Source organism: Hylobates moloch, unplaced genomic scaffold, assembly GCF_009828535.3.
Source record: "Hylobates moloch isolate HMO894 unplaced genomic scaffold, HMol_V3 SCAFFOLD_10, whole genome shotgun sequence".
NCBI classification, from domain to species: Eukaryota; Metazoa; Chordata; class Mammalia; order Primates; family Hylobatidae; genus Hylobates; species Hylobates moloch.
The window spans coordinates 63,437,616-63,451,657 of record NW_026652285.1 but is presented as its reverse complement, the minus strand read 5'-3'; the positions used below and the strand labels follow the sequence as shown (position 1 = coordinate 63,451,657).

Here is a 14,042-nt window from a genome sequence, read left to right as displayed (position 1 = left end):
TTGGTTTTTTTCACACTGTCAGCATTTTTTTTCTATATGTCTTCCCACAAGACTTTGAGAAAGAAGTGAATTTTAGTTTGTACCATACATTCCGGTGGATTATTGTATATATTTTACCACAGCGGGAAAATAAATGTTTTTCCAGTGGCTCGTGGCTTTTTGCCTTTCACTATTAATAGAAAACCTCAAAAGAGGATTCTAAGCATTTTTTAAAAATCAAGCTTATTTAAATTTTGTAACACATTGGATTAAGTATTATGTGTTATTAAACTGTGCTGGAAAAAGTATGGAGATCTGTTTTTATGTTCTCCAGCAGTGCAGACCGTGTGAGCCACGTATGTAATTTTGTATTTGTAGTAACTACATTTTAAAAAGTAAAAAGATGAAATTAATTTTAAGTAATATATTTTTGGCTGGGCGCTGTGGCTCACGCCTGTAATCCCAACACTTTGGGGGGCCGAGGCAGGCAGATCACGAGGTCAGGAGATCGAGACCATCCTGGCTTACATGGTGAAACCCCGTCTCTACTAAAAATACAAAAAATTAGCTGGGCGTGGTGGCAGGCACCTGAAGTCCCAGCTACTCGGGAGGCTGAGGCAGGAGAATGGCGTGAACCTGGGAGGCGGAGCTTGCAGTGAGCCGAGATCATGCCACTGCACTCCAGCCTGGGCGACAGAGCGAGACTCCATCTCAAAAAAAAAAAAAAAAAGTAATATGTTTTTAGGCTGGGCAAGGTGGCTCACGCTTGTAATCCCACCACTTTGGGAGGCCAAGGGAAGTGGATTGCTTGAGCCCAGGAGTTCGAGACCAGACTGGGCAACATGATGAAACCCTGTCTCTACAAAAAATACAAAAAGTTAGCCAGGTGTGGTGGCATGAGCCTGTAGTCCCAGCTACTAGGGATGCTAAGGTGGGAGGATCACCTGAGCCTGGAAGATTGAGGCTATAGTGAGCCATGAGTGAGATACTGCACTCCAGCCTAGGCAACTGAGTGAGACCTTGTCTCAAAAAAATATACATATGTGTGTGTGTATATATAAAATATATATAGATATTTTTAATTTTCTTTTATTTTGCATTTCATATATTATTCAGTTTTACATTCTCACAGGATCAGCAATGACAATGGCCACCTAGTCTCCCCAGTCTGAAATGGCAAGATGATCACAGCTGTGGCTGACAGTAAAGTACTGATATACTCACAAATCTATGAAAGATGATCATTTCAACTTGTAATCAATATCAGAATTTATGAACGAGGTTAAAAAAATTTTTTTATCCTGAGTTTTCAAAATCCACAGCAGCACATTTCAGTTCAGCCAGCTGCATTTCAAGGGGCCAGTGGCACTGTGTGGGCAGCACAGGTCTAGCGGCTGAGTGTTAGATGCCATGGCTAATAGTGATGGCTTCACACAGTCAGTAATACAGTAGGAACTTAAGGCCAGCATGAAGGTGTGCATTTTAGTTGGTCTTCTCAAGATATTAGTTTTGTTTTGTTCATCTTGTCAGATTAGGTGAGACCCTTGCTGTTTTTTTTCTTTTTCTTTTTTTTTAAATTTTACTTTAAGTTCTGGGCTACATATGCAGAATGTGCAGGTTTGCTACATAGGTATACACGTGCCATGGTGGTTTGCTGCACCTATCAACCTGCCATCTGGGTGTTAAGCCCGGCATGCATTAGGTATTTGTCCTAATGCTCTCCCTCCCCTTGCCCCACAACCCCCGATCCTTGCTGTTTTTACTATATAGTGTGGATGAATAAGGAGGAGCTGTCTGCCTAGCAAACACTGCCAATTATGTTCATTATGGACGTTATCTTTAACTCGTGGTTCGGTTATTGCTAAAAATGTTTATACATACAGTCCTATCTATTTTTATTATGGTAAAATATATATAACGTACAATTTTCCATTTAAATCATTTTCAAGCATGTAATTAATTCAGTGGCAATAAGTAAATTGACACTGTTATGCAACCATCACCACCATCCATCTCTAAGAATCTTTTCATCTCGCAAAACTCAAACTCCATACTCATAAAACAACAACTCTCCTTCTTCCATTCCCTTAGCCCCTGGCAACTCCCATTCTTATTTCTCTCTGTGAATTTGACTGCGCTATGTACCCGCTATAAGTGGAGTCATACAGTATTTGTCTTTTTTGACTGGCTTTTTTCACTTAGCATAATGTCCTCAAGGTTCATCCATGTTGTAGCATGTGTTAGAGTTTCCTTCCCATTTAAGGCTGAATAATATTTCTGTTGCCATAGTCCATTCTTGCATTGCTATAAAGAAATCCTGGAGACTTCGTAATTTATAAGAAAAGAGGCTTAATTGGTTCATGGTTCTGCAGGCTGTACAGGAGCCATAGTGGTGTCTGCTTCTGGGGAGGCCTCAGGAGGCGTACAATCATGGCAGAAGACAAAAAGGGAGCAGGCACTTCACATGGTGAAAGCAAAAGGAATAGAGAGTTGCAGGCTGGGGGTGTGGGGAGGAGGAATGCCACACAATTTTAAATGACCAGATCTTGCGAGAACTTACTCACCTTTGCAAAAGACAGCACCAAGCCATAAGGGATCTCCCCCCATGATCCAAACACCTCCGACCGGGCCCCACCTCCAGCATTGGGGCTTACAATTCAACACAAAATGTGGGCAGGGACAAATATCCAAACTATATCACCTGTCTATGTACACTGCATTTTGTTTATTCATTCATCTTTTCTATGGACATTTGGGTTGCTTCCACCTTTGGGCTATTGTGAGTAATACTGCTGTGTGAACACAGGCACACAAATATCTATTAGAGTCCCCACTTTCATTTCTTTTCCACCAAAAGTGGAATTGCTGGATCATACAGTAATTCTATCTTTGATTTCTTCCACAGATTTTGTACCATTTTAGATTACCACCAGCAATGCACAAGGGTTTCAGTTTCTCTCTATCTTTGCTAACACTTTTTATTTTCTGTTTTTTAAAAATAGCCATTCTAGTGGGTGTGAAGTGGTACTTCATTGTGGTACTTCATTAATTTACATTTCCCTAATGACTAATGATGTTGACATCTTTTTATGTGTTTGTTGGCCATTTGTATGTATTCTGTAGAGAAATATCTATTCAAGTTCCTTGTCTTTTTTTTTCTTAAGAAATGGGGTCTTGCTATGGTGCCCAGGCTGGATATGAACTCCTGGCCCAAACTGCCTCAGTCTCTCTGGTAGTTTGGACTATAGGCATGTGCCACTGCACCCAACTTCTTTGTTCGTTTTTTAGTTGGCTTGTTTGTATTTTTGTTGTTCAGTTGTAAGAGTTTCTTTATATATATTCTGTATATTACATCCTCTTCAGATATATGTTCCCTCCCATTCCATAGGATCTCTCTCTTTTTTTTTTTTTGACAGGGTCTCGTGCTGTCACCCAGGCTGGAGTATAGTGGCACAATCTCAGCTCACTGCAACCTCTGCCTCCTGGGTTCAAGCGATTCTCCTGCCTCAGCCTCTTGAGTAGCTGGGATTACAGGCACGTACCACCACACTGGCTAATTTTTTGTATTTTCAGTAGAGATGGGGTTTCACCATGTTAGCCAGGATGGTCTTGATCTCCTGACCTCATGATCCGCCTACCCCAGTCTTCCAAAGTGCTGGGATTACAGACGTGAATCACCGTGCCCGGCAAAGAAGGATCTCTTTTAATTTTCTTGGTAATGCCCTTCGTTGTACAAATTTTTAAAATTTTGATGAAGCCTAATTTATCTATTTGTATGGAATTACAAGGGGCCTCATATAGATAAAAAGATCTTGAAAAAGAAGTACAAAGTTGAAGACTCATACTTCTCAATTTCAAAATCTACTACAAAGTTACAGTAAACAAAATTGGGTGGTGCTGGCATATGCACAGACATATAGAGCAATAGGATAGAATTGAGACTCCAGAAATAAACTCACGTTTATAGTTGATTGATTTTTGACAAGGGGGCTTAGACCATTCAATGGGGGAAGAATTATCTCTTCAACAAATGGTGGTGGGATGAATGGATATCTACATGTAAAATAATGAAGTTGGACACCTACCTCACACCATGTATAAGAATTAACTCAAATAGATCAATGACCTAAACATAAGAACTGAAACCATAAAACTGTTAAGAGAAACATAGGAGTAAATCTTCATGACCTTGGATTCAGTAATAGATTCTCAAATGACACCAAAAGCATGAGAAACAAAATAATTCATGATTGTTTGGAAGAATCATTTTTTGTACCTTGCCAATTTTGTAAACTTTTAGGTGGCTAACACTAGAAATTCACCTAACCAAGAATACATAGGTAGCCCATGGGCTGACAGTGAATTAAATAGTCTGAGCTGCACACAGCAGCGCATCAAGCCCTCAAAACTGGCATCAAATACTTTATTTTCCATACACCCAGATTCGTGTGCTCCAGTTGACTTTATCTTTGGGTAACTATTTCCCTGCAGAGGTTAGCATGCTGCATTGGTCATTGGTCACCAGTCCCTTGACCAAGACAACAATCTTGTTTGTTATTCACATGATTTTCCTTTTTGTTTTCCTTATTCACATAGAAAATGAATAAATCAGAAAATGCCCAAAATGTAGTTAGGCTCTGGGCAGTCTTAAAAGAGTCATGAAGCGGCCGGGAGTGGTGGCTCACGCCTGTAATCCCAACACTTTGGGAGGCCGAAGCAGGTGGTGGTGCCTGCCTATAGTCTCAGCTACTCAGGAGGCTGAGGCAGGAGATTCGCTTGAACCTGGGAGGTCGAAGAGGTTGCAGTGAGCCGAGATCGCGCCATTGCACTCCAGCTTGGTGACAGAGTGAGACTCCGTCTCAAAAAAAAAAAAAAAAGTGTCATTAAGTATGTTTTATTTGGCTCTTTGGAATTTTTGGCCATCATCTGTTCCCCAAATGAAATTGTTCTAGACAAATATAAGTGAAACTTATTTGTATACTTAAGCTGTGGGCTTATTGGCCTCTTGGATATGAAACCTTAATAATAATTTATGCTATCCCCGCCATCCCAAGAAGTGCCCCATTTATCTCCACTGACTTCATTCTTGTAGGTAGTATGCATCTTGAAATGAGCAGCTGAGACCCTCTGGATGTGTCTCTTGCTTCCGTACCTGCCCCACTGCCAGCGAAGATGTCTTTATAACACTACAACACAAGATTCCTGGAAAAGCATTCTGCTTTTCTGGATAAAGTTGAGCCATGGATGTTTAAGTCTCTTTTATGATCAAACATTTCCCATTAACAAATCTATCATTTTTTAGATTCAGCTAAGAAGGAATATAAAGTAAACATTTATTTAAATCAAGATTCTAAAAATACATAAAAGTACACTTTCCTACCTAAAGAATTTACATTTTGTTGATTGTTGTTTCTTAATGACCATTATTTACCTTGTATTATTAAGAGTTTTAAGGTTCTCTCACGTACCAACTTCAAATATAAGATTTGTTTAAAGCTAATAACATTTCATGGAAACCAAGTCAGTGATTGAGCAGAGGCAATCTGTATAAACCTTTTAGCTTCGTAAACCTTTTAGCTTAGGCTGTAGATAGAACATTTAGCGCAGAATAGTACACTAAATTATCAACCTTTTCTAAACATTTACTCTTAAAGATCTGAATTCTTCCAATCTATAATTTTCCCTCTAGTTTTGACTGTTTGTTTAGACAGGGTCTCATTGTATCACTCAGGTTGGTCTTGAACACCTGGGTTCAAGCGATCCTCCTGCCTCAGCCTCCCAAGTAGCTGGAGTTACAGATGTGTGTCACCATGCCCAGCTCCATAACTGTGTTTTGAAGCAGGATTAATTTAGGGTATAGTACAGATAAAGGCTGTGGGTTTGTTTTGCCTGAGATCATGCTTCTATCTCATGCACAAGAATTCGAGTTTCTTCTAAAATATTATTGAATGGGAAACTTGTGTCACTCAGCAAATCAAAATGCATTTTCCCTGAATCTAGGCCCTATAGGCCTAATACTGATTTTCACTGCCTAGGAGGTCTCATTTTGAATTCTTGACATACGGTTTTGTGTTTTATGCACTTTGGGATGGATTTTTTTTTTTTATTTTCTTAATCCTTTCCTTCCTCTATGTATAAGCTTTTTTGGAGTATAAGGGAGTGTTGAGACAGTTTAGCTCAACCAAGGTCAAGAAAAGGAAAATAACAGGGGTGTGTATTAAGTCATCCCAGCCTTCCCATTCAGGGGATGGCCTATCGATAAACAGAACTGCATATCTTCAAGAGTACTCACACTCCAGCTACTTCTCCCAGCCAATGTGATGATTCTTTCATAAATCAAATGGAAAACCAGAGACCAGCAGACATTTGGGGAAATGAGCAGATGAAAAAGAAGGATTAAAATGAACAAACAAAGACACAGAGAGCTCAGATAAGCAAGGAGAACAGCCACAACCAATGACAATGAGCATTCTCATTGAAATTCAGCATGGTATCCCATTTCCTAAGATAAGAAACTACTATGAAAAAGGGAAAATCAGAGTACAAGAAAGGTTATTAAAAATAGAAGATGCTGGAGAAATCAAGAATAGGTACAATCAATCCATCATCTAATAGAAGCTTCAGAAACAGAAAAGATACAGGGGTTGGAATGTTGTAATTTTTAAAAATAGAAGAAAATGTCCCCAGGCTTTGGGAAAAATTGGGTTTTTATCCCTTCTCTCCCCCTCCAGCCCTCAAAAAGCAATTTCGAATGGATTCTTGTGAATCTTCATAACTCCAAGGTTAAAGAGAAAACTCTAACTCTTCCAAAGAGAAAGGAAAAACACAAATTTCTCACAAAGGAAAGATAATCATACTGGCTTTGGATTTTACATTAACAAGCCTGGATACTAAACTTAAAAATGAAATAACGTCTGAAGAAGAAAGAATTTGAACTTGGGCTGCATTCAGGACTCTATCAATCGAGAGGCCATGAATTCAGAAATTTTAATGCCATCTAAAATAATTTATTAGTATTGTTTATACTAGCACATGAAATAGCTGAAAGGAGACAAATTGAAATACCAAAATTGGCAGCTAAGAATTAGAGGAAAAAGAAAAAAACACTCCAGAAAAAAGTAAGATCCAAATGTTACTGACAGAAAATTATTCTTCAATTAGCAAAGTTTGATGAAAGAAGATTATCCTTCTCTCAGTGGGTCCAGTCCTACTACCTACTCCTGCAGTGAAAAATAGTTACAGAATCCTATTAATGTTCTATATCGATAGGGTATGTATGTATGTATGTATGTATGTATTTATTTGAGACAGGGTCTTGCTCTGCTGCCCAGGCTGGAGTGCAGTGGTATGATCACAGCTCACTGCAACCTCACACTCCTGGGCTGAAGAGATCCTCCTGCCTCAGCCTCCTGAGTAGCTACTATCACAAGTGTGTGCTATCACGCCTAGCTTACTTTTGTATTTTTTTGTACATATGGTGTCTTGCTATGTTTCCCAGGCTGATCTCGAACTCCTGACCTCAAGCAATCCTCCTGCCTCAGCCTCCTAAATGCTAGAATTATAGGCATGAACCACTGCCCCCGGCCTTTTGGTAGGATTTAGAAACAGGCTGTGGCAAAGCACAGAACACTTATATATTTTGAACAAACTATAAATAACATAGCTGGAAATCTTGAATGCTGATGCATACTTTATTTTTCTTATAACAAAAATCAGGGTAGTGGAGGAAGGAATGTCATTGTGTTAATTTTGTAGATAGATATGGTCCAAAGTCAGTAAGTCAAGATGCGAAGATCTGTTATTCAAACAATAAGTGCCTGATTTAAAATTATAATCGTGGACATCAGAAGATGATGACCAAGTTCTCATTCTTTTAAATAGTTGTTATTTCTCAAAAGAGAAACTGGGGTGCTCCTGAATGAAGGGGACTGGCTATGCATAAAAGAACATTTTATAATCTCCTTATATTTTTTAACCAAATACATGCATTATGTCAATTTTTTTTGTTTTAAAGTATACTTTTATAAAAATTATTAAAATGCAATCAGGCTTTCTCTTGCTCTGTTTGTGAGTTGAGTGATTTGGCTTGGTCTGGGCAGCTTTAATTTGAGCTTCTGAACTAACACCTGCCCTCTCTTCTCTCTTTCCTCCTCTCCTTGAAGACGGACCTGCCATGTGCATCCTAGACCCCAGTGACTCCTGCTTCCTTGAAGATTTGCTCTATCAGTTATCCATCACCAGATCTATACAGAATCTTTCCTACCGCTCTAACCCTGCATTACCTTATACTAGTCATTCTTTCTCCTTTCCTTAATCTCCACATTTCTTTCACGAGAAATCTACATTTCTTGTCTTTCTAGCCATCTCTTCCGTTTCCATTATTCCCAGGCCTATTGCAACATAACTTCTATTCTCTTCACACCCCACAATGTCACTTAACTAAAATTTTCTCAGTCTTTATTTAACCTCTGCTTTGTGAAATCAAAGATTTACTTTCTATTTCTATCATACTTGATCTCACAACACTCTTATTCCTCTAACTGGGATCTGAAAATGTATCCTATTGGATTTTTGAGTTTTCAAAGATTTTTTAAATTTGAAATATTTTATTTTCATGATAATTTTAAATGAATAAGATAGGATAATCTAGATAATGGCTATATAACAACAATGTTAACATCTGTGTAACCACCACCCACATCAAGATATGTAATATTTCCAGCACCCAGCAGGCCACCGTCAGGTTCAAAGAGATTGTTGCATGTATCATTTTTTGTATTGTTTTCTCTTTTCTTCTTTCCTTTCTTTCGTTTTTTTTTTTTGAGACGGCAGAGTCTCACTCTGTCACAGAGGCTGGAGTGCAGTGGCGGGATCTCTGCTCCTGGGTTCAAGCAATCCTCGTGCCTCAGTCACCCGAATAACTGAGATTACAGGCACACACCACCAGGCCTGGGTAGTTTTTTGTATTTTTACTAGAGACAGGTTTCACCATGTTGTGTAGGCTGTTCTCGAACTCCTGGTCTCAAGTGATCCACCTGCCTCAGCCTCCCAAAGTGTTGGGATTACAGGCATGAGCCACTGTGCCTGGCCAATATTGCTTTTTCTTAAGGTATTAATGTGTTCATTTAGGGTACTGTTTTTCATGGTATGAATATTTCAGGGTTTGTTCATCTTCTACTGTGAATAGTTGGGATATTTCAATTATTTGCCTAGTAGGAATAAAGCTGAGGTCTGTTACATTTAACAGGTTATTTCTCATACTGGGGTCTGTGACCTGATGCTGTATATGTGTGAATCATTTTCAGTAGATAATGGACTATATGCAGTGGATTACTGGCCCTCCTGATGTCTATTTTTAAGTAAAAGCGTTATTGAGATATAATTCCCCCTATTAAAGTGTACATTTCAGCGGTTTTTAGTACATTCACAGGGTTTTACAGTACAGCCATTACCACTGTTTTCGAACACTTCATTTCCCCCAAAGAAACCTTGTACCTATTATCAGTTACTTCTTGTTTCCCCCCAGTGCCTACCCCACCCCATCCCTAGGCAACCACAAATACTCTTTTTATATATTTGCAATTCTGAATGTTTCATATAATGGAACCATACAGTATGTGTGGTATTTTTTTACTGGCTTCTTTTACTTACCATAATATTTTCAGGATTCATCCATGTTGCAGTATGTACCAGTTCCTTTTTCTTGATGAATAATATTTCATTGAATGGATAGATCACATTTTACTTATCCGTTCATTAGTTACAAACATTTGTGCTGTTTTCACTTTTTGGCTATTATGCTTAATATTGCTATGAGTATCATTGTATACATTTTTGTGTGGCTATGTGTTTTTATTTATCATGGGTATATACAAAGGAGGGGAATTGCTGGGTCATATTATAATTCTGTTTAACCTTTTGAGGAACTGCTAGAATTATTTCCAAAATAGCAATATTGTTTTACATTTTGGCCAGCAATGCACAATGCACAAGGGTTCAAATGTTCCTACAGCCTTGCCAACATTTGTTATTTTCTGGGTTTGTTTTTTCTTGTTGTTGATTATAACCATCCAAGTGGATATGAAGTAGTACTTTATAGTTTTTTTTTTTTGTTTTGGAGATGGAGTTTCGATCTTGTCGCCCAGGCTGGAGTGAAATGGCACAATCTTGGCTTACTGCAACCTCCGCCTCCTGGGTTCAAGGATTCTCCTGCCTCAGCCTCCCGAGTAACTGGGATTACAGGTGCCCGCCACCACACCTGGCTAATTTTTTTGTATTTTCAGTAGAGACGGGGTTTCACCATGTTGGCCAGGCTGGTCTTGAACTCCTGACCTCGGGTGATCCACCCGCTTCGACCTCCCAATATGCTGGGATTACTGGCATGAGCCACCGCCTCCAGCCTTTGTTTTGCTTTTTTGAGACGAGTCAGAGTCTCACTCTGTCACTAGGCTGGAGTGCAGTGGTGCGATCTTGGCTCACTGCAGCCTCTGCCTCCCAGGTTCAAGTGATTTTCCTGCCTCAGCCTCCCGAGTAGCTGGGACTACAAGCATGCGCCACCATGCCCAGCTAATTTTTGTATTTTTAGAGACGAGGGTTCATCATGTTGGCCAGGATGGTCTTGATCTCTTGACCTTGTGATCCTCCTGCCTCGGTCTCCCAAGTGCTGGGATTACAGGCTTGTTATAGTTTTGACTTGCATTTCCCTGGTGACTATTGTGTTGAGTATCTTTTCATGTTATTGACTTATTATTGACTATTTGTATACCTTCTTATTGACTATTAAATATAGTCCATATATTCGTATATCTTCTTTTGAGAAATGTCTTTTTAAGTCTTTTGCCCATTTCTAATTGAGTTGTTTTGTTGTTGTTGAATCGTAGAAGTTCTTTGTGTACACTAGAACTAGTACCTTATCAGATAGATGATTTATAACGATACTCACTCTGTGGGTCACTTCTTTCTTGATTGTGTCCTTTAGTTTTGATGAAGTCAGATTTACCTAGTTTTAATCTTGTTGCTCATACTTTTGGTGTCACATCTAAGAAAACACTGTTTACTCCAAGGTCATCAAGGTTTATACCTATGTTTTCTTCTAAGAGTTTTATAGTTTTAGCTCTTATATTTAGGTATTTGATCTATTTTGAGTCAATTTTGTGTATGGTGTGAGGGAGAGGTGCTCCCCTTATTCTTTTACCTGTTTTAGCATCATTTGTTGAAAAGACTATACCTTCTCCCTCTTGAATTGAATTTTATTGGCACCCTTGTCAAAAAACAATTGACGTAAATATAAGGGTTTATTTCTGGACTCTGAATTCTATTCTGTTCATCTGTCTGTGTATCCTGTGTTAGTACCACAGTTTCTTGATGTATTATATCCTTGTCATGAGTTTGAAATTAGGAAGTATGGGTCTGCCAGCTTTTTCATTTTTAATTTTTCAACATTGTTTTGACTATTCTGGGTCTCTTGAATTTTTATATAAATTTTGGGATTGGTTTGTCAGTTTCTGCAGAGTAGCTAGTGGGATGCTTTTAAGAATTGCATTCAATCTGTAGGTGATTCCTGGAAATATTGCTGTCTTAGCAGTATAAGTCCTCTGATACATGACATGGGGTGTTTTTCCATTTATTCGTGTCTTCAATTTCTTTCAACCATGTTTGTAATTTCTGGATATGTTTTGCATCTTTTGTCAAATTTATTCCTAAGTATCTTACTCTTTTTGATGCTGTTATAAATTGAGTTATTTTCTTAAATTTTATTTTCAGATTGTTTATTGCAAGTGTATATAAATACAGTTGGTTCTTTATATGAATGTTGTATTCTGAAATCTTGTCGAATGAGTTTAATAGCTAGTTGCCCTCTTGCGAGTTTTTCTCCTTGTCCATCATACTGCTCCTTTATGAACCCCTTATCTGCATAGTCCTTCTTGAACGTAGCCAAAAAACTATGTGCTGAGAGCTGTTCAAGTGCTTGATTGCATTGTGTTACTCACTCCCCACATTAGTCTCATAAACAACGTGGCATTATTATATCCATTTCCTAGCTAAGGCAACTCAAATGCAGAAAGTTTAAGGAACTTGCCAAGTTCTCTCAATAGCATATAACAGATTGGGTGTGTGGTATTCTCCTTTCATTCTACATGCTCTCTCCCTGGAGAATTTTTGTTTATTATAGCGCTGTTTGTGTATGAATGATATCCAGATATTTATCACTAGATGAGACCTCTCTGCTGAGCTTTCACACTAAACCCCAATCACCTACCAGATATCTCCCCCTATTTGTCCCATAAACCTGGCCCAATTACAGCTCCTTTCTCCTTGTTTGCTGTCATTTCTCTAAAGCTGCTTCTCTCTTTCGCCTTTTATCTTGATTGATGGTGAGTGCCACCACTCACTTGCTCCCCCAAATTCACTCCTGGATGCCAGTTTACACAAGCTATCTAACATGGCACAAGCATTAGCTCTAGTTCCTTCATTTATTCCTTCCTATGAGGTTCTTTCTTCTGACTAACATGCCTTTCATCACTTCGCCATCTGGCAAGTTCCAGCCCTCTGTGAAATGCTTCCTGAGGGCTCCAGGCAGAGCTAGATTCCCTACTAGGTTCTTATCCTGCCTTTGTTGATAACTAGATCACAGCATCTGTGAAGAGGGGTGTAATGTGTACTTTCCTATGCTTGTCCCCCCTCTAATGCTATGAGTGTTGTTGGGTAAGCATTGAGTTTACACAGTATCTAGAAGACATTTTATAAATGCTTGTGAAATACATGAATGGTTCTGACATGGAAGAAAATAGTTTACATTTTTTTTTTTTTTTTTTTTTTTTTTTGAGATAGAGTCTTGCTCTGTCACCCAGGCTGGAGTGCAGTGGCGTGATCTCAGCTCACTGCCACCTCCACCTCCCAGGTTCAAGTGATTCTCTACAGTCTGGGTTTTTGTTAGTGAGTTGAAGATCACTATGGAGTTATTGCCCCAGGCCTATCTCATAAATGCACATTGAACTTTATACCCCTTCAACTTTTTGACTCCTGTTCATCTTTCGGATTCATGCTTCCATGCCACCTCCTTAGTGAAATTCTTCCTGATATCTCAAATTTCATGAAATTCCTTCAGACCTCTCTTTTGAAGCACTTGCTATGATATAATTTATTAAATATTTGTGAAGTTATCTCTTGGATTGATGTCTGCTTTACTTGGTTATGAGTTTCATGAGAATAGAGATCCTTCCTTAAGTCTGTCCTCTGCACAGTTGTTTCCTGGCCCCTTGTCCACAGCCTGGTTTAGTGGAAGCTCAGTGGCTATTTCTCTGGGTAAATGAATAATTGTAGCCATGAATACTTTATTTTATGTTTAGCATTTACTTCCTATGTGTTGGTTGCCAGTTTAATAATGGAGACACCTTAACATAGCTGACCACATATTCAGCAAACTCATAAAGAGTATGTGTGCTGTGAACCAACAGATGTTTGAGATATATTGGGATGCAGAACTTGTTAAGATATGTTCTCTTCCAGCTAGATGCTTATGGTCTAGTCTGGAGCTAAATAACCATACTACAAGGCAAAACAGAGTGAGGAAACTCCCTTCTAAGCAAAAAGAGAGCTTCATTCTGAGGATGTAGAAAGAAGCTTAAGATTTGATTCCACTGGCCATTTTCTATGGTTTAAATGTGTTCCCTAAAAGTGCATGTGTTAGAAATGTAATCCTCAAATGTGTATGTTCGTGGTATTTGGAAGTGGGGCTTTTAGGAATAGATGAGGTCATGAGGAGGCTAGGCAATGCCTGTCATGGCATCAGCGGCTTTATAAGACAAGGAGAGAGACCCTAGCTGACATGCTTGCTCTCTTTCATCATGCCATGCCCTCCACTATGTTATGACACAGCAAAAGGCTCTCACCAGATCCAGCTTCTTCATATTGGACTACCATCCTCCAGAACTGTAAGAAATAGATTGCTTTTAAAATTATTTCATCTGAGGTATTCTGTTATAGCGGCAGAAAACAAACTAAGACACGATTGAGTTTTTTTTTTTAATTGTAGAACAATTTATCACAATGCTTCACCCTTG

At 38.8% G+C, this 14,042-nt stretch overlaps 1 protein-coding gene across 4 annotated transcripts in view; it reads left to right on the top strand.

The window, feature by feature from the left end:
* Window positions 1–14,042, top strand: part of DIRAS2 (DIRAS family GTPase 2) — a 155,030-nt gene that overhangs the window by 135,334 nt on the left and 5,654 nt on the right. Inside the window, exon 2 of one of the 4 annotated variants that reach the window (XM_032164502.2) lies at window positions 3,396–3,513. The exons of the other annotated variants lie outside the window; for them this stretch is intronic. The gene's annotated coding sequence lies outside the window, so the exon portion shown is untranslated. The remainder of the gene's footprint in view (window positions 1–3,395; window positions 3,514–14,042) is intronic. 4 annotated transcript variants of the gene reach the window in all.